The sequence below is a fragment of the Eumetopias jubatus genome, unplaced genomic scaffold (assembly GCF_037043125.1).
Source record: "Eumetopias jubatus isolate StellerSeaLion01/CBP00866 unplaced genomic scaffold, mEumJub1_p1.0 scaffold_8, whole genome shotgun sequence".
Lineage (NCBI taxonomy): Eukaryota > Metazoa > Chordata > Mammalia > Carnivora > Otariidae > Eumetopias > Eumetopias jubatus.
The window spans coordinates 63,405,525-63,429,551 of NW_028274814.1; the positions used below are offsets into that span (position 1 = coordinate 63,405,525).

At 42.8% G+C, this 24,027-nt stretch overlaps 1 protein-coding gene across 6 annotated transcripts in view; it reads left to right on the forward strand.

Annotated features, from left to right (window-relative positions):
• Window positions 1-24,027, forward strand: part of PPFIBP1 (PPFIB scaffold protein 1) — a 172,501-nt gene that overhangs the window by 21,635 nt on the left and 126,839 nt on the right. For 2 of the 6 annotated variants that reach the window (XM_088025987.1, XM_088025990.1), the window contains exon 2: window positions 16,624-16,763. The exons of 2 other annotated variants lie outside the window; for them this stretch is intronic. The gene's annotated coding sequence lies outside the window, so the exon portion shown is untranslated. The remainder of the gene's footprint in view (window positions 1-16,623; window positions 16,764-24,027) is intronic. 2 more of the 6 variants (XM_028113296.2, XM_088025989.1) reach the window with 1 other exon arrangement.

The window sequence follows — 24,027 nt, forward strand, 5'->3', positions numbered from 1 at the left end:
CCTATTGGGTCATGGCTTGTTTGGTCTTAATTTCCTTTCCCACAGGGTAGATGTGAGCTTCCCTGAAGGCAGGGGCTTCTATCTGTTCTTACAGGCCTGAGTAACTGGGACCAGCAGCTTGCCTAGCGAACTATGGCAGTGCCTGGCACGGAGCTGGCCATGACCATTCTTTTATTTCTCTAGTGCCGGAGAAGGTTCACTGAGTAGAGACTGTGGCCAAGTCCCCTCCAGTCCTTACCCCTTAAGTTTCATTCTCTTGGGCTCCAGACTCGGTGTTGCTCAGGCCTCATTAAGGTAATTCACTGCCATGTGGGTGGGTTTCCCCTGGTGCCATTCACCAGCTGAAGCTTGAAGAGAAAGGTAGTAATAGCAAATACAAATAGTGCTTACTTGTTTTGCAAAGTGCTTCGAGTACAGCTTTTTTATATGCTTCTCCCCTCAACCTTAGGAGGTTAAATACTATTTTCATCTCCATTAATTTGGAGGAAACCACCACTCAATAGAAGCATAATTAAAATCTAGAGCTTCAGACCCCAGAGCTGATCCTCTGTACTTAGGAAACAATTCCGTCGTTGTAATTTCTGATTGTAATTTCTTGGTGGTACTACTGGGCAGGAGGTAGCGGCAACTTTGGGTTTTGGAGTCAGGCATATCTTGGATGGAATCCCAATAGAGTCCTGTCTTAAGATTGTGACTTTGTGACTCGTCCAGCCTGAGCCGTGGTTTTCTTGTTTGTAAATGGAAACAACAGTGCCTACCTTGCAGGGATATGAGAAAGATTAAACTGAAGTTATATATACAAGATGCCTAGCACAGCACCTGGCTTACTCATTGCAGGAGCTCAGTAATGATTGCTGCCTAGTCTTAAAGCTAAAAATGCTTCTGTTCTTTTTTGTTAAAAAAAATTTTCAGAATAACTGGCAAACCTGCTCAGACTTGTGAAATTTTAGTAAATATTACTTATATTTCAGTGCAAGAAACATTTATCTGGCCTATTTATTATCCTTTTGAGTAGATGATTTTGTTTTCTGTTATGGATGTCAACTCCTACTCTGAAATCCTTCTGCTTGGAGAACTTTGTGGTGAATCCTCTGCCTAGGACTGTACTCACAGCCAAAATAAAACATGTTTTGTCTACATGTTTATGTAAAAAAGCACAGGCAGTTTTTTGGGAGGGCCATAACCTAGTCATTCCTTTACACATAGTTGAGATTTTTGGCATCATTCGTGTTACTTCTTACTTGCCCCATGTATCATAAACATTCAGGTAACAAAGCATTCTTAAAAAGGAAGTTGTAGGGACGCCTGGGTGGCTCAGTCATTTAAGCGTCTGCCTTCAGCTCAGGTCATGGTCCCAGGGTCCTGGGATCAAGTCCTTGGCTCAGGTCATGATCCCAGGGTCCTGGGATTGAGTCCTGCATTGGGCTCCTTGCGCAGTAGACAGTCTGCTTCTCCCTCTGCCTGCTCCTCCCCCTGCTTGTGTGCTCGTGCTCGCTCGCTCGCTCTCTTAAAAAAGAAAAACTTGTAGAAAATCATGAGCGAAGAGAAAGTTGCTTAAGTAACTCAGGAGAACAGTTGTTACTTAAATTTCCATTTTTCATACCATATATAAATTGAGTTGGATCTGATTGGTCCTTATGCTAGATTTTGTCATCCACATAAAAAGCCTCCACTAATATGAAATTCTGCCTAAAGAATTTCAACATGAGGATGGTCTTGCCATTTAACTTCTATTGTGTTTATTCAGATTTTCTTCACTTTAATAAATTGAGCCAAGTAATTATAAATGTTAACTTAGAGTTCTCTTATAATCCAATGCAGCCTTGTTTCTACGGAGTTAAAGATAATGCCCTTTGTCAATCTTCTTTAAAATGTGTCTTAAGTCTTCTTTCTTTTGTCCCTGAAGCCATGGTTGCATTTTCAACAATACACCATCTTAGTATTGGAATGGGGAAAGGTTAATGTGAGTGGGGCTTTATTGGGTTAATAACTAACCTCCTTGTTCTTATTCTGGGAAATTTGGTCTTTTGCCCACGGTTTTTCCATCTCCCATGGAATGGAGGAGACATGGTGGTAGGAATGGAGAGACAAAGATGGGAAAGTCTCTTTTTAATGTAATTTATAGAAGTTACATAAGTTAGAGTCATAAATTAGTTGCATTTTTATATAATTCATGCCATATGTATATGCTTTACATAACACATGGATACAGTTAAGTATCAATGATTAAGTGAAATTTACGTGATTTCTAAGTTCCTTGTGTCTAGAGTTCAAGGATCAAAGTGAATGAACTGTTGGCAAAATCTTGTGACTATTGTAAAGTGAGTGTAGGACTGGGTGTAAAACTGGGTGTAAAATGCTACACCCAGTTTTAATGGTAGGTAGGCAGTTGTTTTCCTAAAATTCAGGCCTAATGTTTGATTTCTTAATTTGCAGCCAAAGTGGACATTTGGGGGCAGAGGTGGGAGTGTTGATAATGGTGAAGAGAGTAGATTAAGCATGGAAGAATATAATCAATGCTGATATGACTATTAATTTACAGGATACAAAGGCCTAAAGACTGTCTGTGCTTTGTGATCTCGAGATAGCAATCTAGTTGGGCCCCCTGAGCCCATCACTTCAGCCAGATCGTTTTGGCACCAGCCCTCTGAAACAAAGCCTGAGAATGCAGAGAGTTTTACCAGGCATTTCTTGTTGCTGGCTGGTTGGCTTATGGAGTAAATAGAGTAATTAGCTCTCATTAGCACTCCCACAAGCTGTAATGCATCCACCTGAGGCGAAGAGACGCTTGCTTCTGTTCCTGAAAATGTGAAAATCCCCATCTGATCTCTTCGGTCTGAGCATTTTTGCACTGCAGAAACAGAATGCCAACTTGGCAAGAATAAAATCCACCAAGTGTCTCAAATGACAGTAGCAAATCCTACTGACCAGGGTGGAAGGCTTTCCTAAGAGCAATGACTGTGTCTAAGAAATCGGTGAGCCTTAGACAGCCTTCCCCCACCCCCCACCCCCGCCCCGCTTCTTGTGTGTTTGACTGACACGAACCAGGTTCGTTCAGAGATACTGAACTCTGGTGGTCCTCTAACTTGATCTCTTTTGCTTCTTGTCAGCTGTAGTTCAGAAGTTGTGGTATCAACAGAGTGTCTGGGTTGTTTCAAGTCTTTGAGAAAGAGAGAGCTCTGAGGGTGGTTTGTGGCCCTGTTCAGGACCACCAGCCGTGGATAGTCCTTGTTCCTCTGAAATACAGATCTGTAGTTATGAAGCTGGGGGCCAGAAGGCACATGGAGGAAGCAGACAGTCTTGAGGCTTTGTACACAATCCTGGAGAAATATATCGAAAAACTGCAAATTGGCGGATTTTATAGGAAAGAACCCTGAACCAAGAATCTGGCAATCTGATCCCAACATTGATTAGGTGTGTGATCCTGGGCATGAAAGTGAGCTAATAATACCAGCCCTGCCCTCAGAGGGAGAGCTGTGAGGGTCCAATGAGACATTGTGTAAAAAGCGATAAAACGTTAAGCAGGAGTGTGATTTTTAAGTTGAGTTTTTCATATGGAGTATATTATCTGCATTTTTAACATTCTGAACCCAAACCTTTGGTAATAAGATACAGACACTGTGCAAATACCTGCTATTGCTTGGACTTCTACTTTTGTGACATCCCTCAGTCTATCCTGGGCCCTCAACTGGGCTAGAGCCTGAATGACTGGTTGATGGATCCTCAAGGGTTCCTGGAAAGTGGTACTGCCTCCTGGGCAATGCTGTAGCAGTGGCTCTTGATTCTTGCTCAGGCCCGTCTGCCATCTGCTTTCTTGGGGATGCAATAATACTGCAAAGTCATCAATAACCTGTCAGCTCCACGAATTGTTCCCTCTTATTGAAAGTTTGAGATGCTGGGGATAAAGTGTTCAAGACTTCGTTTCCTACTTCTATGTAGAGCTGTGTAAGTAGCTTGAGACTGATTTCCTAGTATTTGAGGTCCTGAAGCAAGTATGCCTCATGTGGGGAGGGGCAGGCTTCATTGGCTAAGCTTGAAAACATCAGACCCGGCATCCCGTGATCCGGTGTCAGTTTTCAGTGCCACGTGATGTTGTGACGGGCACCTCACTAGCCTGGCAATGTCTCACCTTCCTTGCTTGTGAACCTGTGATATTCCTGGGCATTGTTTAACTCCTGTCCCTGTTGATTGCCTTGGGTTGGTATTCAGAAAGTGATCTGGGCTATCAAAAACGTGTAATTATTAAACCGAGTCATAACTATTTTTCAAAGATTGTTTTCGGCCTTCCTAGGACCTCTGATAGTATGTCGTGATAGAACATGTCCAGGGCCTATAACTTCCTCAGTAGAATTGAAAAAAATAACTTTCTACACTTAGAAAACAGCAAACAGCCTATCTTTGATGAGGTACACTGGACGCGTCCTGAGACCAGGAATTGGGTGCTGAGGGATTTTAGGGCTGAGGAAAAGGTAGTAGGATTCAGTGGAGGAGAAGCTGACCAGCAATGCAGTTGCAGCAGAGGCCCCAGCTGCCCTTATGGGGAGCTTTGGGGTTGGGATGGCCCCAGTGGAGGCAAGGGACTGGACCTTTGTATTCCTGAATCAGCCCATTGCTGGCAACTGGCCACCCCCTCTGGTGGCTTAACCTTGATGACACAGTGTCCTGCAGCTGGCTGGGGGCCTTCCCCTTGAGCTGTCAGCAGCCAGGATGAGTGCAGCTGGCTCCAAAAATGGGGTTTGGGTGAAGCACACCAATGTCTACTCCCCTGTCCCAAAGAAGGTAACCCCTTAAAAAAGAAACAAACAGTAATAGATGGCACCAAAATAGTGGCATATGTGGTCTCTTTATCTGCAAAGTCAGAAAGTTTGGATCCCTTAGCAAAACTGAAGGAAGAGGTCATACCTTTCTGTTAATGATAAACAGATCTCTAGCCTTTCAGAAATTTATGAGATACTTGGGTAATATTTACACCTGATTGTGGCGTAGCTGGGGCCAGCTTCTGTATGTGTGAAATGGCTGGCCTGTAATTGAGTGATTTTTGCCTAAGTATGAATTACTGCAAGTTTAGAATGTTAAACCTGTGTGTACAGAAATGCATTTGTTTCTGGAATATTCAAACTCACGTTGAATTTATAGGATTGGTGGGTCACCACCACAGAAGTCAGGCAAAGCAGGTTAAGGCACACAAACCATCAACCCCAGAACTTTCCAGGGGACCCTGCGGCTGGAGGGCAAATATGGGAGAGTTCTAGCCTCTGTTGAAGTTCCAGTCACCTGATAGGGCATTTTAATATGGTTGAGGATAATAATTTAGGAGTTATATTGCCAGAGGGTAAGTTAATGTGCTTTGAAAAAAGTGAACCAGTTTTCTGGCATTTCCAAAAGCCAGTTGTACTCAGCAAATGTCTGAAACTGTCTGAAATGGTCTGTGGTGTAAGTGGGATGGGTAAACAAGGCCAAAGCCACCCTACATCTTTTCCAACCTCAGATTAAGTCATATCTGCAATAGCAAACACAGTTCTTCCTCAATTTCTGCCTTTCTAGTGAGTGAAGGAGGCAGTGGGTTCTGCTGACCCATCATCTCAGTAGTCCAAGTGTGTTGTGGGGCCCGGAGGTAGGGATGTCTGATGATTTGGGCCTGGCACAGAGCAAAGGTGTGCATTCTGACCAGTGGACCTCCCTTCCCAGAGACTCCCCGTTCACTGCTACGTAACTCTTGTATTTTTTGCCTTGCCACTCAGGAGCTCCGAAATGCCAAGTCATGCAAGATGTTACTAACCTGTTTGTATTCCAAGTGTAGTGGAGAGATAAATAGGTCACTGTTCCTTACTCAGAAACTGAATAGCTCCAGCTGCCTTCATGGTAGGTTCTGTATTAGACACCCGTATCACCTCTCGGAGGGTTGTGGCGATTTGGTGATTGCACGTGAAGGAGGTGATCTGCCAGCCGGTTGATTGTATTGCCTGGAAAATGGGAGATGGCATAAAATAAGCTTTCAAGGTTTCCTCAGATGAGAAGGAAGTTAATGTAGCATAGTGACTCTGCCGCAGAGGATGGGCTGAGGTGAGTTTGTCGAACACGTGCTCCGTGTCTTCTTGAACTCTCCACTGGATGGTCTTTCTCGGTGTGATCCCTCGAGTGTCAGGTGATCTGATAGCGCAAGGAGCCGGCAAGGCAAGCCATAATGTGGTTCGTGTCTTCCTCCGGCTTGTCTATCTTTCTAACATGCCTACACATGTGCACTGGCATTCTGGAAAGTTCAGACGGGGAATCTCCAACCACGACTTTTCATTGTGACTCACATCTGCAAGGGATGAATCAAGAAGAGTTTCTTTGCCAAGAAGTGTGGTACTATGTAGGGAGAAGTAACTCAACTTCGAAGAACCAGAATTTTAAAAAAGGAAAAAGATGGAGGAAGCCTATCAAGAAAAGGGAAAACCGTGGGGTGATCTGGAGGGTGTTGCCTGGAGCTGTGGGAAATAAGTCAGGAATAAGAGAAACAGACGAAAGTCAAACAGAAAACATTGCCTGGGGGCGCCTGGGTGGCTCAGACCGTTAAGCATCTGCCTTCAGCTCAGGTCATGATCCTGAGGTCCTGGGATCGAGCCCCTCATCGGGCTCCCTGCTGAGCAGGGAGCCTGTTTCTCCTTCTCCCTCTGCCTGCTGCTCCCCCTGCTTGTACTCTCTCCCTGTCTGATAAAAAAATAAAAAATCTTAAAAAGAAAAGAAAAGAAAACATTGCCTGTTAGGGCTGCCCCGAGTCTGAGGACCAAAGCAGCACCAAGGGCCTTGGAAGTGCACTGCACAGAAAACCACCCCGCGCATCTACCTGCTTTTGCCTCTGTTCACCTGGAGCAAAAGAGTCTGACACACTCCTGGAGAGGATGCTGTTTGGTCATTTTGAAGGCCAGACCTCGAAGTGTGGGGGTGTCTTGCTTCCTTCTCGAGCTGATGTGGCATCACCAGCCTGAGAGAGGACACAGTGATTAAGGGCACAGGCCTGGGAACCACACAGACTTTTGCCACTTAGGTGTGACTTCAACCTGGGGACTCAGAAAACAGGCATGCAGATGAAACTGGTTGTATTTCATGGGGTTATGGCGAAAGGTTTAGCGGAACATAATGAAGTAAGTGCTTAAAACGAGGTAAGTGTTACCTGCCAGGAGTTGTTATGGGATTTGTAAAAGGCACCTTCCTACACTCTCTGGCCCCACTGTCACGCTTTGATCCTGAGCTTGGTCTCCGCAGGGAGTTAGACACTATCAGGGCTCTGCTGGGTTATTAAGAGCAGCGGCAGGGTCCTTGCCAAGGGCTCTGCGTGTCCATACGTTGCCCTTCCTGAGTGCTTAAACCCCTTGATCTCTTCTAGAGCCTTGATCTTTTCTCCAACAAGGACAACCACACACGTTGGCTTGGAATGGGTCTGGGCACTATTTTTAAATCTCCATGGATAATGGGTTGCTCTGTTAAATATATGTAAATATTCACCTCCTAAGCATCTTTTGTACACAAGACACTGGGCCCATAAGGGCGCAGGATGAAGTAGTATATTGGGGCTGCCTGCTGTGTGTTAGGGGTTTGCATGATTATGTTATTGTGCCTTCCCACAGCACTAAGAGAGGAAGGCGATATTGCCAGTTTTCCAGGGATTAAATAACTTGCTCAAGATCAGAGATAATACTCAGTTTCACTAAATGTAAGACATGTTCCAATTTCAGCAGTGTTGGAATGTGAAAAAATATCTTCCAATCAATGAAAGGTAGTAAATAGAAGAACCTAGATGTTCATTCCTGCCTAATTGCAAAGCTTGTGTCACACACAAGAACTTGCGGTCGATCTAGTTGGCGAAAATCAAACGAGCACAGATGAGAGGACACCTAATGTGTTAGGACTCGAAAGGGCAACAGTATAATAGTTGGTGTTTATTGACTACTTATGATGTGGCAGTGCTTTTATGTGCTCTAATTCATAAGAGCGTGGTGCTCTTTACAATTACTCTGGGGTGGATACTGTTATAGTCCCTTTCTCACAAACAAGGCAACGGAGATAGGTACTCTTATTCCCATTCAAATGAGAAAACTGACACACAGAAAATGTCCCAAGGTCACACGGCTAGTTCTAAAAATAAATTCTGTAACACGGTACTTAAGAGTTCAAGTTTATCTATAATCATGACAGATCTGGTTAAGGTTCCAGAAGAGTATAATCTGATAGAAGGCTGCTCATTGTCCTCTAGGAGCATCTGACCCAGACCTGCAGTCAGGAGGAATTCCCAAAGACAGTGAGTGGCACCTGAAAGAAAATGGGAATGTTTTTTCTCTCCATCCCTAGCTGCTGTGATGCTAAAAATAATCGTGGTCACCCTAGGTTAGGGACCCCTGCTAGTACCATCTTTCTGAACTGGCACTGGCGAGAGGGAACTGAGTTTATACATAAAGTTCCAAAGAGCACCTGACGTGGTTTAGAGGAACGTTGTAAATCAGACAGTTGTTTGGGGCCTAGGAGGATGGCTGCATGGATGATCTTGGAAATCCAAAAAAATCGGGGGGGAAATACTCTTTGATGACTTTTGTATTTGAAGTCACTTACAGATGAACAGCCAAGTATTCTTTTTACAGTTTTTATGTCATGTTCTGCCTTCTCAGGCCATGGGAGAGCCCCATCTGTGCTCATATGCTGGCTGGCCAAAATGTCTGTGGCAACTCAACTACTTGGCTTTCCATTTGTCTCTAATTCCTTTTATGGAATTAGTGATTTTTATCTCAAGTTGCTGTGTTGCTAAAAGATATGAAGATTGTGTATCAAGCTGCCATCTAGAAATAAGGCAGAATATTTTTAAGTGGATAGTTTTTCTGTCATTTAAGAATAAATTTTGACAGAATCTGGCGCCTAAGTAGACAGGTGTTAGAAGACAGTGAAGGAGCCTGCAGAACGTGGAATCCTAATTGCTGAGTAGCAGACTGCATTCCAGGTGTGTGTTTGCTTTCTCAGGACTGGCTGACCCACGGTTTCCTTATCTTTAGAAAAAAGGGGTAGGTAAGATATTCCCACATGTCTCTAAAATTCTTTTGACTCGTACATTTCTAATCCTAGCATGGCTTTTGTTCTGACTAAATCACCAGGGTGCCCGCCTCTAATGCCAAATGTTGAATTTTTGGTCTCTGACTTCTGCTGAATGAATCGAAATGAGTGGTGTATTTTCAATTTGGATCACCTGTGGATTGCATTTCAAAGGGAAAGTTTTTTTTTTAAGATTTTATTTTTTTATTTGCGTGCGCGAGTGAGAGAGAGCGCACTTGCGCACAAGCAGGGGGAGTGGCAGGCAGAGGGAGAGGGAGAAGCAGGCTCCCCGCTGAGCAGGGAGCCTTAGGAGCCCGACTCAGGGCTCGATCCCAGGACCTTGGGTCATGCCCTGAGCCAAAGGCAGATACTTAACTGACTGAGCAACACAGGCGCCCCCAATGGGAAAGTGTTGTGGACATTTTCCTTGCACGTCTTTTAAATAGACAGACTTACTGATAATGAAGAGAATTGAACTGTGGTAGGTTTTGGGTCATGGTGCCATTCTGCTGCCTTAATCCCTGACAGTCAAGCCCAGAGTCAGTGTCTCACTGAGTGGTTCTGAACTGTGGTCAGAACACTGACACTGTGTATAGGTTTACTGAAGGGGATGCCTGGAGCAGAGAACAACTGTTTGGGTTGCTTTGAGAGAGGCCCAGCCGTGGAGCTGTGGACATCGAGGCTGGGACTAAGGCTCAGATGAGGCTGAGGATGGGGGAGGAAAAGTGTATTCCTATCCAGCTCACTGAACCAGCAGTGGGATTCTAGCTGTGGTTCCCAGTCCATGTCTCACAGGGGAAAAAGGGTCTTCTTTCCTCTGGCTCAGAGCTGTCTGGTAACACTGAATTTAATCCGCTGTGGCCCGGCCCTGGTCACTGCCCTGGGTGGGGCCTACAGTGGATTTACAGTGCTATGAAGAGAGCAGAACTTCTTCAAGTGGATGACTGACAAGTCTGAGCTCGCCCTCCATAATGCTGCCTCTATCATCGCTGAGTCCAGCTGGGTTGGGGATTGTGCTCAGCGGGGCCCTGGGTGAATGCTGTTTTGTGCCCTGTTGTGTAGTGTCCTTCCACAGCCTTTTCTGGCTTACTGCTCTCTTAACTGTCCAGAGGCTGAAGGCCGTTGGCTGCCCTGCTGGAGAACCCATCTGCTTGTATGAGCTGACCTCATGGGTCGGCCTGCAGAAACCCAGGGGTGCTCAGGAAAGCTTTCTGTGAATGTGACCCAAAATACTGTAGAACATGTATTGGGAAAGCCTCTGGAGCTTGATGAGTTCTCACCAACGAGCCTTCATGTTCTGTGGCTAACTCTCTCGGGGTAATGGATTTCTGTGAATTGGTGATCTGTGAACTGAATAAAAAACCATTATTGTCTGCAGAGTTTGTCTGTGATAAGGAGAAAGGTCCCTAAGAAAATACATTGATCACTTTGGGCCTTAGGCTCAGAAACTCAACATGCACAAGTCTAGAGAGTACCATTCACATCATTCTTCTTGCTGGCCTTCATTGGATTCCCTTAGTCATTCTCCATACCTTTTGAGAACATTTTTGGGGAGATCCTCTATTAGGACAGGGAGATAGAGCTGGCTGAGGCCAATAATCGAGTAGTTCCTACTTCTGTTCTCTCCTCCAGGTCTTCAAATTGAACAACGAGAGAATACTTTCTGAATTCTATGTGTTATCTAAACAAATGATGGAAGAGGCACTTGATAAGCAACTCTTGCTTGTGCCTTGGATAAACCTGCTGTCTTACAGAACTGAATAGGACACAAAGAGGTGACTTTTGGGAATACCAGTGTTTCCACAATTTTGATACCAAGGGTGCTTAACAATTCCCGTCTGGTTAACATTCAGTGCTTAGATGTGTATTAATGGTAAATTACTTAAAACTGGCAACTTGTAGATATAAGCTGGCAGTCCTGTTAAGACTTCTGTTATATTCTGAAGATAACACATAGCCATGTACAATCAAGACAACTGAAGTAGAGATATCAATGCTGGTAGAGGTAGTGGTCATGCTCGGTCCAACAAAACAGTTGTGTGTGTGTGTGTGTGTGTGTGTTTGTTTGTTTTTTAAGATTTATTTATTTTAGAGGTGGTGGAGGGGGAGAGAGAGAGAGCAAACAGTGGGGAGGAGCAGAAGGAGAGGGAGAGAGAATCTTAAGCCGACTCCAAGCTAAGCCCAGACCCTGACAACAGGGCTTCATCTCATGACCCTGAAATCATGACCCGACTTGAAACCAAGAGTTGGTCCCTTAACCGACTGAGCCACCCATGTGTCCCTCAACAAAACAGGTTTTTAAATTAATGAATTAATTCATTAATTAAAAAGATTTTATTTGTGAGAGAGAGCGAGCACAAACAGGGGGAGCGGGAGAGGGAGAAGCAGGCTCCTCACCAAGCAGGGAGCCTGATGCAGGGCTCCATCCCAGGACCCTGGGATCATGACCTGAGCCAAAGGCAGAGGCAGACGCTTAACCAACTGAGCCACCCAGACACCCCCAACAAAACAGTTTTAAATGAATTATTCCTTTCTTACATATTGTCATTCAGATTTCTCAGTCTCTGCTTAAAATGATTGCTTTACGAAAACTGGTATTTTCTTTGGTTTAAAAAAAAAAAGATGTGCATTAGGAGGAAATGATTTGGAATTTCGAAGTGCTCACCACAGAGTTCATACTCAGCATTTTTATCAGAGATTGGGAGTTGTGGTTGAAACAAAGCTGGAAGAGACCACTGGTGACAGAATTCAGAAAATAACCCTTATGAGAGGACATGGTGAAGTGAAGTGGATAACTATTTTAATTAACAGGGCTATATGTTATGTTGTGAATTTACATTTAAAAACGTAACTAAAAGTGAAGATGACTTCGTTGGACAAATCCTTCCTGGGGGTTGTCGTTGAGCACAAATGTGTGATGTTCTGCTAACAGAGAGTTAAGGAAAGTTAACCTTACCATGTTTAGCAGATTTAATGGAAGTTAGTGTCCATTTTCCTGGAGAGAACATTCCCTTTGTGCTCCGTGTTGGAGATTCTTTTTTTTTTTTAATATTTTATTTTATTTACTTGACAGAGAGAAGGCGAGAGAGGGAACACAGTAGGAGGAGTGGGAGAGGGAGAAGGGAGAAGCAGGCTTCCCGTGGAGCAGGAAGCCCGATGCGGGACTCGATCCCAGGACCCCGGGATCATGACCTGAGCCGAAGGCAGACGCTTAACGACTGAGCCACCCAGGCGCCCCCGTGTTGGAGATTCTTGTGCTAGACTCCATACACTCCGTTTTAAGGAATGTTGCCAAGTTGGAAGGTTGCCAGTGTTAGGGTGGGGAGATAGTACGACCAGAGGTCTGAAAATTGTGACCTAATCAGAGTGGTTTGAAGGACTGGAGTTTGAAGTCCTGGGAAGTTAAGGGAGACAGGGCTGCGGCTATAAAACTTTTGTCAGCTTACCATGCAGAAGTATTGTTTTATCCCTGAGGACAGTCCTCATTGGAGATGAGGCTGGGATGGGGTGGGCAAAATGACTCAGGGAAGGCAGGCCCTTCCAGTAACTGAAGGGGTCTAGCCATTTCAAGGGGGTGAGAGGATTCATTGAGATGCGTCAGAAAATATCTAGACTTTGATAAGGTTCTATGATTTTGTAAAATAGCTGGTTCCTTCCGGTTCTTTTAAAAAATTGCTTTATTCAGGTGGAAGAAAGTCATCCCTCTTCCATGGCATAGGTTATAGAAAGTGCAACAACTGCTTGTTTCTGATGAGAACTGAGAAAGCTCTGGAAATGTCTCTTAACATGGCTTTTCTCATTCCTTATTTTTGCAGATCCTGTCAGGACTATAGATCCCTTATGCCTTTGTTTTGTTTTGTGTTTTACATGGGTGGGCTACATAAAAGTGACTAATTTATGCACAAAAGATTGCTACTGGTTCCCCCTCCCCCCCCCCATGGGCAAGCTAAGCCTTGTGTTCCTCTGCTCAGCAGAAATTGTGCTTTTCTGTGGAGGAAATCATAAATCAGGATTGAAGGCAAAAGATATTTTAACCCAAGTCTTCCCCCTTTCTCTAAGGAGTAACAGTCGCTTGACTATGAGATAGCACTGCAAAGACAGAATTAAACCTTTTTGCCTTTTGGCAAGCTTGTATTTTCACTGACTCACTCTTTTTAAGAAATACTATTTTGGGGGGGGGAAACACCTGTTTTATGTTAATTGTCCTGATCTCTATCTCCTGACTCCTGTGTATTTATTCTTTTAAGCATTTTCAGCACCATTTTACATAAGATTATGTAAATAGCCTTATGCTTGAAAGAGGCTGTGCATTGGGAAAAAAAATTTTGTCCATGTTAAACTTACATTTAGTGTTGGGGTGCCTGGCTGGCTCAGTCGGTGGAGGGTGTGACTCCTGATCTCACAATCGTGAGTTTGAGCCCCACGTTGGGGGTAGAGGTTACTGAAATAAGTAAAACTTCAAAATAAATAAACTTACATTTAGTGTTTAGAACTTAAATTGTGAGACTTAAGTTGAATTATGAGTAATGAATACAGAATATTTTGAAATTAGCGATTAGGCCACTGAATAAAACTGCTTCCTGAATATATCTGTTACTTTTGGAGTATTTTTTGGCATAATACCATGCTGGTTTTGAGTCATTTTGTTGTGGTTGATATGCTAGTTTCTGCTGGAGAAATGAAAGGTCTGGTACAGGTTTTTATTTCCTGCATGCCTAACTGTAAGGTTTCTGACCTACAGAAGGCTGATATGGACATCCCCATGGCCATCTGGGAGTGACAGAAAGCATTAACTTTCATTTCTGTATTTTAATGAAAGACCTAAATACTGGAACAAATGTTGTATGAGACTAATCTTTAACCGTGTTTCCATTCTCTGCCAATGGTAACATTTGTTATAACAGAGTGAAAAACCAGTTTTGGGATATCCCCCAAACAAACTTTGCTGGCAATCTCTAGAACATTGGTACCAGACTAGCTGTTGTGGGCTTCGCTTGCATGACTGGTTACACAGATTTTGTGAAAGATTTGGAGGAGGTTAGGTTTACAGGAGTTAGGAATTCAAAATGAAGTCTTCTGTTGATTGTTTCTTTCTCCCAAGAATTGAATGTTGTCCACAATAGAAATCGTTGTCATTTACTGAAGGAACAGGAACCTTCCATTCTGTCTAGATTTGTATTGTTTTGGAAGAGTTTTCTTCTTGCCTGCCACTCTTAGGCAAACGCAGCCCTGACATCTAGCCCTGACCAGGAGAAAGCCAGTCACAGAATAACTGATAAACCACCTGACCTCTCTGCTTTGTATCTCAAACTTGTTACTTCTTGGAATTGTTGGATTGTTGGAGGCTAATAAATTAATGTGTGTAGGCCTGCATTTCTAAGAAAAGTGATTATTTTACATTTCCTCTGGAATATATATTTGGAGGAAGGGGTGAGAGAGGGGTCAAGAGTCTTAAAAGCTCAAAGGCCCCATTTAGGTAACATACTCCCTCCCCGAAAACTCAACTTTGTCCGAGTGTTTACTGACTTGGCCAAGTGGCTTGGATTTTGTTTAATCTCAGAATCTGAAATTGCATCAAGTCATGTTATTTGATAATCCTCCATGACTGACTTAATATGTATTTTTAGGAAAGAGAAAAAGCAGCCTGCTTTAGACATCTCATAGCTTAAGTTATTTTTAAATTAATGAAGGAAAATATTTTCTCCTCTTGCTGAGCTTTTTTGTAAAGTCAAACTAAAGTTTTGAGGAGTAACATCATGGTAACAATACTTTTACAAGTAAGGTAATATAAGGAAATACAAGGAAAGGGAATCATCTGAAAAAATAAAACATGAAGGTGGTAACCCAGTACCTAAAACGTCTGTAGAATTACTTGATGTAGATTTTTACATGGGTATATTTGCTACTTATAAGAGCTCTTTCTTTTGAATACTCATATTACTTTTATGGTTAGGTCAGTTCACAAAAAGTTTCCAACACTGTAGACATATTACATTTTGTCTAAGTGCTAAATGCCCTCCTATATGTTTTATATGAAAAATGAGTAGTGCAAATTTATTGGAGACAAACCTGGAATTACTGGAATGTGAACTGCCTTCTTCTATTTCTAAGTGCTCAGGAAAGTTCTCTCTCCCCTACAGATTTCCAAATAGGTTCTCTAATTTTGTCTGTTTTGGGATAATCCTGTGTGCTGAGAATTACTCAGTTGTTTATAGGATTCCATTTTATGTTGAAGCTCTATTCCTTTATTTCCTGGAGTCAGTGTTTTGCATCAACATGGCCTTACCATGCTCCATATGACTTTGGGGTATTTGTGTACAACATATACATTCATGGGATTTTTGTAATGCAGTGGGTATGTTTGAGTGGAACTTGGCTCTTGGAATATTTTGGAATAAAATTATTAGGCATTTTATACTTTACAAATGCTTGATTAGCATGTGTACCTACTCTGTTTCTCATAGATTTGTCTTTTTCCTAAACACTTTCCTGGTGTTTCCAAGATTATTTGGTGTTTAGAACCAGTAACTGTGATTTTTATTTTTTATTTTATTTTTATTATTTTTTTAAAGATTTTATTTATTTGACAGAGACAGCGAGAGAGGGAACACAAGCAGGGGGAGTGGGAGAGGGAGAAGCAGGTTTCCCGCGGAGCAGGGAGCCCGATTTGGGGCTCGATCCCAGGACCCTGGGATCATGACCTGAGCCGAAGGCAGACGCTTAACGACTGAGCCACCCAGGTGCCCCGTAACTGTGATTTTTAAATGAACAGTGCTACTTCCAGTAATTAGATCGTACAACCAAGTATTGGGAGTGTTTATTTTCATTTTATCTCTCTCCTTCCCAGAATGGGAGCAGTACAGAAAAGTGGGAATATGTGTAGTTAAGCAGAATATTTGCATGTTATGTCTCACTATCGTATGTAGGTCAAGAACTATCTTACTTTTTGAGGGTGGTTGGGGGAAAGCATTTGAGTATGTACTCCTTGCCCTGCCTCCCACCCCCACACACAAACACCACACACAAACACAAACATGCTGCTCAGACTTGAATATGACCTATAAAATGTATATGTGTTTCATCTTCTGCAAAGCTTAAGTGTAAAGGATCATGTGTAGAGTACACTGTGTGGCCTCACAGTAAGGAAGCTGTGTTATTGTAAAATCTTATTAGCATCCCTAGAGGTAATAAGGTTAAGCTGATTAATCTCAACTTGCCATTAACCTGTTTTGCTGGATGTAACTCATAGCCATAACAATGATTTTTAAGCATCTACAAGTATGTATGAAAACCTTATTGGTGCTAAATACTAATAACAGTTTGTGTTAGCTTAGTTTTTTTTTTTTTTAATTAAAAACACTTTTTAAACTCTAAGATATTTCTCATGATTCCTGAGGTTTGAGGAATGTGATGGTTCAAGGGGGAAAAAAAAAAAAACCCACCCAATAATACAGTACCAGAACTCTCTGTTATTTTAAATTGGATCATAGGGATACCTATGGTATTTGAAAACCTAATCATAGTTATACCTCCCAGCATAATTATAAGCTCCTTTCCTCCCAGACATGAAAATTAAATGGTGAAATTTCTGTGCACACACACAGCCACGGTGTGGAACAAACCCTGCCATTTCTCTACACGAAAAATAAATGTAATGGGGCCAAGCTGACATTCGCTAGAGAGGACGCATCGGCCAGGAGATGGTAAGTTCTTTTATTCCTCCTCCTCAGAAAACAAGGCAGAAAAATTGTCCTTTAAACTAGAATGTCAAACGAAAGCCGCTGAGGCTTCCCTTAATGATTAAATGAAGTCTGTGTAATATTCTTCTCTGCCGAGAGAATTTGTATTGACATGATAGGTAAATATTACACACGGAAAGTTCTAGGTATTTGAATGTTTTCAAACTTTGTAGTCAGAAGTTTGTTCTTGTGTAAAATATATTATTTTTTTTAATCTTTGCAAATCCAGGATTTTTCCCCTCAATTCACAAGTAGCTGTCAGCCTGCATTTTAAGTTCAAAATTTTGGCTGTTTTAGATCACGACTAAAGAGGAAGAAAAGGTTTAAAGGAATAAAAAGGTTTGTCTGAGAGGTGAGTTCATAAAATCTCAGGGATGAATTAAATGCAAAGTTAGTCTGTTTTGGTGGTTTGGATTTGGTGTTCTTTACTGACAAGTGGATCCTGTCAGTTTGGGTTTTGGTAGTTAAGCTACATTAGCCTGGTATTCTCCTTGAGAGCGACTCGCAGAGGGTAGATGAAAGGAAACAGCCCAGGTTAACACATGAGCCACATCCAGTGCATGTTATGGCTTACTTGCACATATTAGCTGTTCCTTAAAGCATATTTGGTTGGTCTGTGCTTGGCGGTAATATGGGCAGAGACCACTCTGGGCTGGGGTGCTCTTACTATGAGCTGAGCTGAGTATTGACTGTTTTACTTGTATCCAGACAGCCAGATGAGGTGGGTACTAGTGTACCTCCACTGAAGGTAAATGTATGGAGGTGGACAGGTATCAGGCAACTTGAATGCATGCAAAATCAAAAACTAAATCCAGCCCTCCTGATCCAGAGCCAGACAACCTAACCATTTGTCCCAAGAGAACCACCCTTAGGGTCACTTTGATGCACTTAAAAACCAACTTGATATCCTATGCACTGAACCTTTTCTTTTTAAAATAATAAGTAAAACTAGAAAATGGAAATTTATAATCACCTCATCAGGAAGAAGTGATTATTCCTAGATTTGGTGTTTTGAACTTCAGTTCTCTATTTATGGATAAACAGTGCTGTTTTTCTTTTACGCAGAACTCTGATGGCTTTTCATCTCCCCCAGAAGGAAATCCCATCCAAAGTCTTTCCATGCGTTCTGCTTGGAATGCTTTCCCCCAGAGAATTGCCTCTCTCTCTCTCTCTCTCTCTCTCTCTCTCTCTCTCATTTTCTTCAGGACTGTGTTCTGATGGCACTACGTCAACTCACCTTTCCCCGACCAGCTTATATATAAAGTAACATCCCTCCTCTCTGAGCTCCCTCTTTCTTCACTCTGCTTCATTCTCTCCATGGTATTTTCACTGTCTCTTATATTTTCACTTGTTTATTTATCTGCCGTTTCTAGGCAGGGACTTTGTTCCGTTTATTGCTTTATGCCCAGCAACTAGACAAGTGTCTGGTACATAGCAGATGCTTTGTAAATAGTTGTTGAGTAAAAGAAATAAGTGAAAGCACGTGTGTGTGAACATGTACACTCCTGAGCACACACATACATGCACATTCTTTGATGTGGTATTTTGCTGCCTGCTTAGCATTAGGACTTGTAATCCCATGATATTGCTATTTTGTAATTTTTAAAGTTTTAAATTAATAAAATTAAGTTTTAATGTTTTAAAACCTCAGTTTGTCTTTTAAGTGGTAGTTGGGTTTGATTTTATGTTGTCCTTCACCTTTAATTTACAGAATCAATTAGTTGCTAAATCCTGTTGGGTTTCCTTCTGTTCTTCTTTAAACATCATTATTCCTTATTCCTATTACTACCACCAAAACCACTCTTTTTTTAAAAGTCATAATTGTGCCGTGCTTTCAGAAATATCAAAGGAAATGGGCTTTTTAAGATTGCTGAAACCAGATTTCATTCTGATTCTCCAACTTCCAGCTCTTGTGTTCCCAGGCTAGTTAACTTCTGAGCCATAGTTTTGTTGATTATGAAGGTGGTTATAATATTTATTCAGCAGTTATTTGCAGGTTTGATCAAAATAACTCTTGTAAAAGCAGTGCCAGTTCATTGTCATACTCTGAAAAATCCAGGTAGATTAGAATCTTTGGGTCAGCTCTTGTTTTCCACCTCAGAATACAAATGGATGTGGCAGGCATCTTTCGAAAGATGCCTGTCTTCTGGTTGTTCAGTCAAACGTTAGGTACTGCTCTGAAGGAGCTTTGCTGATGGAATTAAGGTCAGTAATGAGCTGACCTTCAGATCGAGAGGGTAGCCTTGATTATCCAGGTGGGCCTGAGGTAAGTAATTAACAAGCCTTTAAAAGTGGAAGATTCAGTCAGAGAGATGGGGCAGAGAGGGAGGCAGTGGAGGGAGGCCGAGAGACTAGAGCATGAGGGGAACTCACTCACCACTGCTGACTTTGAAGGAGGCTGCAAGCCACGTGGTCTCTAGACCAGTCCCCAGCCAGCAAGGGAGTGGGGACCTCAATCTTAGAGCCACATGGGATTAATGCTGCCAACAATCCAAATGAGCTCATCTCCAGAGACTCCAGAAGGGAACACAGCCCTGCCGCCACGTTGATTTCGGCCTCTGAAGCCTGGAGCAGGGACCCAGCTGCGCCCAGACTCCTGACCCAATGAAACTGTGAGATAACAAATAAGCGGTATCTTAGGCAGCCATGTCTGTGTTCATCTGTTGTGGCAGCAACAGAAAACTAATGCAGGGAGTTTGAGAAATAAGACCAATATTGGAAGGGCATTTGGGCATAGCTGCGGGGAAAGACATTTAACGACCTTCAGCCGGTCCTGAATAAACATTGCCTCGGAGGGCATTCTTCTCAGGGGTTCATCTGCTGGCAAGACTGGGAAACTTCCATGGAATCAGTGAATGCATCAGTGCTGGAGATAGAGGGACACTGATGCGTCTAATAGTCTAACTCTGCTTGGTCAGCAGCTTTTTCATCTTTGCACTTCCTCTTGACAAATGTACTACATGTTCTTGGATTAAAGTTTATCGTCTACACTTGATGTCCACCTTTTCAGGAAGGAAGTTTGGCTTCTGGCTGACATTTAGAAAGTGGACCTTAGGAATATTGCTGGAGATCTGGAATTCCTGTGTTCAGGAATACCCTTTTTTTTTTTTTTTAAGATTTTGTTTTTGAGGAATCTCTGCACCCTACATGCGGCTTGAGCTTACAATCTCGAGAGCGAGAGTTGCATGCTCTACCGACTGAGCGAGACCGGTGCCCCAAGGAACACCTTTATTAGATGTCTTTCTTGCCCTGCCCATCACCTTTCTTTGTCTACACACAGTATTTTCAGTCACTTCATAGAAGTTGAGTTTGGGTCTATAAGAAGAGAAAGAAACTTGCATGTTGTGGATAGCTGGGCCATTCTGGCTTCCCTCACCAGCTCGGGGACCCCTGCAGCCCTCAGCACACAAGATTCCCATTCAGCCTTTGATATAGTCATGCGTTAGTTCATGCCTGGGCCTTTGGGGCAGATCTTGTATCTTCAGGTCTGTACCCACCATACCTTTGGCTTTTTTTTTTTTAAGATTTTATTTATTTATTCATGAAAGACAGAGAGAGAGAGGGAGGGAGGCAGAAGGAGAAGCAGGCTCCCCGCAGAGCAGGGAGCCCGATGCGGGGCTCGATCCCAGGACTCCGGGATCATGACCTGAGCTGAAGGCAGACGCTTAACCTACTGAGCCACCCAGGCGCCCCATACCTTTGGCTTTTTAATAGCTGTCATGCAAAATGTTTTTACAGATTCTAGCTTCATCCATGTAATATTGATTTCTGTTAGCTATTTTTTTAACTTAATTCTTAAAACTCTTAAGTCACCAAAGCAGTTTGTGCTCATTGTGACATTCACATAACACCATAGTATTAAAAAATGAAAATCTCTTTTCCCTCACTCCTTTCTCATTTCTAATGGTCTGTAATGAACATAAATTAGAAATGGTTTGATTATCCTCCCAGACATGCCAGTGATCATACACACACACATAGGTATATCCAGAAATTTTTGTTGGCTTATGAAAATGTTTTCATACTGAATTTTTTTTGGGGGGGGCAGCTTTCTTTTGTTCCCCTCTAATGTTTTATAATGACAACATAGTTTTCCACTGGGTGGCTGTACTTTATTTATATTTAAATGGTTTCCAATTGCTACCTCTAAAATGTTGCAGTGTGCATCTAGGTACATAGATTGTTTTTTATAGTCTTACAAGTGGAGTTGCTGGGCAACATGGTATGTGTATTTAAATGTTGATAGATGCTGCCGAACTGTCACTCAATAAAGTGTATCAATTTTGCACTCCTTCCTATGATTTAGTGGATTCTCTGAATAACAATCTGGAAACTCTCACAGGTAGCTGGTTGCAAGGAGAGGAACTGGGTGTCTGGGGGCATAGGAGAGGGAAGGAGACTTAATTTTGAGAACAGCTTCTTTGCACCTTTTAAGTTTTGTGCCCTGAGCTTGGTGTTATCTGTATGAGAACAACCCAACAACACTGTGAGACTTTCTGTTTTCCCACACCTTTGCAGATATTGTGTTGTAGGCTTTGTGGTATGTGAAATAAAGGGTCTCATTTTGATTTACATTTCTTTGATTCTTAGAAAGGTTGCTTTAGCTTCATTTTATTAAAGTTTAAAAAATAAAAAAAGAATTATAAATGCATTCTCACTGTAAAGTACGTCACTCAAGCATTGCAGATGAAGCTCCAAGTTTCCCCCATCATTCAGCCCTTACTGTTCTCTCCTGAGAGCGTCCAGGTTATCAATCTGGGTGTAGCCGTGTAGAATTATTCTCTGCGTTTAATGCATTTTGTTTTGTGTGGGTGTTTCATTTAAACACAAAAGGACTTAGGGAGGGCCCTTTGGGGAGGGACTTAGGGAACCCAAAGGGACTTAGGGACTCAGGCACTTAGGGAACCCAAAGGTTCAGGCACTGGGCAAGCAGGCCATGAACACTGGCTTTCTTCCTTCCCTTATTACTCGCATTTGCTGTGTGAGACACTGAGAATTTGCTAAACTTTGAACTTTTGATCTCCTTCCTTCTTCAAACCTCGAGACAATGTGTACAGTCCTCTGCATATAAGGAGTGTACTTTTTATCTTCCAAATCATAACTAAGGATGTTTGAAGGGAAGTCGTGTGTAGTTTAAAAAATGGTCTTCCTCAACATTCACATGGCTCATTGCACAAAAATATAATTCTGTGAACCTATTTCATTATGATTTATGAAGTCTAGTCCTGTGTCCTCGTTTTTGTTTTTGTGTTTTCTTTTTTTCTTTCCATAAAAGAAAAATCTATTCTAGGTTATTTCTAAGAGTTGAATAGCAGGGAGATGAAGAAATACTAATGGTCAATTTTTGCAGGGCTAACTTTTCCCTTTTGTACTAATCCTACTTGCTTTTACTTTCCTCCCCAAGTCTCTCAGCCCTTCCACTTAGCCTCTGATGTGTGTCTCTCCTCTAATGTGTTTATATAGGTCTTTCCCTCCTCATCTGCTCTTGGCTCCTGGGATGTCTCCCAGGCCACCAGCACCTTCGGTCTCCTTACCCAGCCCCTCCCCCCCCCCAGCACCTTAGAACCTCTGTCTTCCTGTCTCCTGCCATGACTGCCTGGTGACCTCTGCTTCCAGGCTGTAGGGCACTGCCAGGCAAAGTGACGAATCACAGCTCCCTCCATCAGACTAATAGATAACAATCCTTTGATTATTCATCTCCCGCTGACTTCCTAACCATTTCCTTCCGTGAGTGTTACAATATTTTTTTACAGTTTCCAAGTCTCCATCTGTAGTCCCCACTTACTCTCTAAGGATGACATCATCGCTGCATTTTATTGAAAAGATCTGGGTCGGGGGTCACAAACTCCACTGCCAAGAGGTGCCATTAAAATTACCACAGTTTGTGTGGCCACCGGCGGGGGCGGTGGTACGCTGCAGGGGGCCAGCCACGCCTCGGGTGTGGGCAGCAGCTGTGGTTGTCCTGTCGAAGCTGGGCCAGGTGTTGCCCGTCTTCTGTGTTCCCCAGAATGATCAAATCTCTGGTTTTCTCAGTGAAATCTATACAAGCTCAAATCACCTTTTTTGAAACTCTCTGTAGGCCAACAAAACCGATCTGACAGCTACTCATCTTAATTTTTCAAGGTTTGCTTTCTTTTTTCACCCTCATGTTTTTGGTATTTTCGCTGGCCACCAGTGAAGAGACAAAGAGTCTCCAGGGTTAGCCCTTTTCTTTCTTGCCTCGGATGTTCACTTGTTTCCTCCCCACTCCCTTTTATTTGCATAAAAATATTCAGACTGTCCTTTCCTAAAAATAATGGGTACAGTAGTGCCCACTCATCCCCAGGCATACATCCCAAGACCGCCAGTGGATGCCTGAAACCACGATAGTACCGAAACCTGTATATGCGATGTTTTCTATATGCATACATACCTATGGTCACAGTATAATTCATAAGCTAGGCACAGTAAGAGATTAATAATAATAGCTAATAATTTGAGTGCCTGGATGGCTCAGTCAGTTAAGTGTCTGACCGCAATTTGAGCTCAGGTCAAGATCTCAGGGTCGTGAGATGGAACCCTGAGTCTGAGATGAGCTGGAGCCCTGAGTCTGAGTCGGGCCCTGAGTCTGAGTCGAGCTCCATGCTCAGCGGGGAGTCTGTTGAAGATTCTCTCTGTCCCCCTGCCCCTCCCCGCACTGATGCTGCACTCTCTCTCTAAAAAAGAATAATAACTAATAATAAAACAGGACAATTACGACAATATGCTGTAATAGAAGTTACATGGCTGTGGTCTCAAAGTATCTTATTAAACTGTAGTCCCCCTTCTTGTGATGATGTGAGATGATAAAATGCCTGTGTGATGAGATGAAGTGAGCTGAAGGCTCTGTGCGTCGTGACGTAGTGTTGGTCTACTGTTGACTTTCTGATCATACGTCAGGAGCATCACCTGCTTCTGGACCACTGGTGATCGGTGGTAACTGAAACCATGGAAAGCTAAATGGTTGCTAAGGCGAGACTACTGTATGCAACTCTTTCTTCAGTGCTCCTGCCTACACCCCCTCTTTTCTTTATTCTTTTATATTGAGTTATTAAATAAGGGGTCTATATTCATTGCCTTCACTTCTTCACTCATTCCTTTAACCTCCACAATCTATCTTTTGCCTTCCTGACTCCTGAGAAGCTCTTTCATGCTTTGGATCCTATGATTTGTCCTACCCTGAATAGTTTTCTCTGAACACTACTTCTCC